We start from the raw sequence: 2,323 nt of genomic DNA, 5'->3' as shown, positions 1-2,323 counted from the left end.
CTAAAAATCAGGCCCTACTATCACAGATACATTACAAAAACACCTATTTAAAAAGGGAATAATAGGGTATACCATATCACCATTGATTATAACCCATTCATACCTGGTTCTGACACACACATGCACATACACACACATACACACACCATTTCCCTGTCTATATAAGTAAAGAACCAGTTTCAGCATTTATATCAAAAATCCATTTAGACTAATTGAGCTTTGGGGAAGAAGAAGCATGGGTCCTCCATTTCAAATCATTACACACAACCCAGATTTTTGTGCTTGTCACATCCCTCTATAGTGATTGTTCTCCATGTGTTATGTTCCAAATGTGCCCATTTCTTGTAGCCTCTGGAATACATTACAGCACTGGACTCCCAGGGACGCAACTGAGTATATCTTAATATTTTTGCTTGCAGCTATGATTATTAGAAATAACTGGACCATGGCTTATGTCGGGCTATAGGAGGCATTAACCAGCTTCTACCAGGATTGCAACTTTTTCTCATCTTTAGTCCATTGAGGCTGCATCAAATTTCTGACTTCCATGGGAATCTGCCCTGAGATTGTATCTCTAATCATTCCCATGGCAACATTTTGTGTGAAGGACTGAGCCTGCTCACAAGCCAATGCTAAAGAATATTGTTTTGCAAGGATTGTACTCCAGAGAACATGTAAGTGACCCTTTTCAGCTGGGGAACACTTGACTGATTGTGTTTTTGTTCTTCTGCAAGCAGTGAAAGCCAAACAATAATGGGTGTGGCCAATTTATCAGTTAGCTGCATGGCATCGGACAATTTGCTTGGCATAACTTCTATCTTAACCACATCTAAGGTGATGGCTCTGGCCCAAATCACTCTATAAGGTTTTTTTTTATGTATGGAGGTTGGGATATTCACAGATTAATCCATAGCTTCCACCTTCTGAGGCTCATTCCAATGAATGGAGTATCCTCAGGAATGGCCCCTGCCACATGTATGCCCTTTAAATATACTTGCTCCTCTTTCCTAGAAGGCTGGGGTGCACCAGGATCTGCTTAAGGTCATCCGTCTTCAAAATGTGGTACCCAACCATGGGCCATGGCAGTCTTTGTAATGCTGGCAAGTCTGTGATCAAGGGGTTAAACTCAAGCCTAGTTACATTCCCAGAGCCAAACTCTAATTTGTACAGTCCTTCTTCACTGCCTTCAAGTTCTGGGGAAATGTGACCATAAAATTTAAACTGGATTACTCTGATTAGTCTGTTGCAGTGTGTCCCTTTAAGAGGTTGGATCCAATCAGGTGGGCCACACTGAATTAGACTGGAGCCTTTTCAGCTTTGCTCCATCAGTTCCCAGTTAACAATAAAGCAAGTCAGGTTCAGAGAGCTTCAACTATTGGGTGGTATAGAAATGAAATGAAAAAAATAAATAAGTTGGAGGGAGAGAGTCACTTGCAGCCAGTCTCCACCAGCATGGATTCTCCTGGGTCAAAGCTGTAACAGCCATATCCTGAAGCCCCATTTCCAAGTTGCAGTGGACACCATGGCAATGCCATAAGTCCAGTTGGGTAGGGTACTTCTGGTCTCTGGAGAACAGTCTGGATGGGCAAGGGATGGCAAAAGTTGACAAGATGTGGTTCATCAAGGAATATAGGAAGCTGCATTATACTGAGTCACAACATTGGTCCATCTAGCCCAGTATTGTTGACATGAACTGGCAGAAGAGTGTTTCGGGCAGGAAACTTTTTTAGCCCTACCCGGAGAAGCCAGGGATTGACCCTGGGACCTTCTCCATGCAAACCACTATCCTCTGGCACTGAGCTACCATCCCTCCCTGTGGGGTTACATAAAGAGCTGTTTCAGGAATGTTGTGGCCACGATTAAAAGGAAACCACTAATTAAAGGGCCCATAATTAAGAAGCAGAAGTCATTGGGGGGGGGGGAAATGGCTAATAAAAAGAGCTGGTGACCTGGAGAAGCCTCAATAACTCTGCCAGTCCACACTCTGGAGGCTAGTACTTGTAATGCAATTACATTTTCGGTTTTAAAAACCCATAAATCAGGCCTGAAAAAAAGATAGAAGATCAAAAGGAAAACACGAGACTGCAAAGGTTTTCAGCAGTGTCTGGATTCTCTGTAAAAACTGTCCATGCCAGAGAAAACAGCTAGTGCATACTAAGCAACCCTTGACCTCCAGCACAAGTAAGTCAGAATTCCATGGCTGGAAGTGCAGTGTGGAGACTGGATGAACTAGGATCAGTGAAAGCTACCTGGATATCCCATTTGAAAGTAAATCAAGTTATGAGCTCATTCATACTGAATTCATGAGTGCACACATTATATT

The 2,323-nt window shown here is 42.8% G+C and overlaps 1 pseudogene; it reads right to left on the bottom strand.

The window, feature by feature from the left end:
- LOC146354500 (uncharacterized) lies at positions 1-785 on the bottom strand (annotated as a pseudogene).
- Between the last annotated feature and the right edge of the window lie 1,538 nt (positions 786-2,323).

The sequence above is a fragment of the Heloderma suspectum genome, chromosome 2 (genome assembly GCF_057233095.1).
Source record: "Heloderma suspectum isolate Gila_16-S chromosome 2, 16-S_ref, whole genome shotgun sequence".
Taxonomy (NCBI): Eukaryota; Metazoa; Chordata; class Lepidosauria; order Squamata; family Helodermatidae; genus Heloderma; species Heloderma suspectum.
This window is presented reverse-complemented; position numbering and strand designations above follow the sequence as displayed.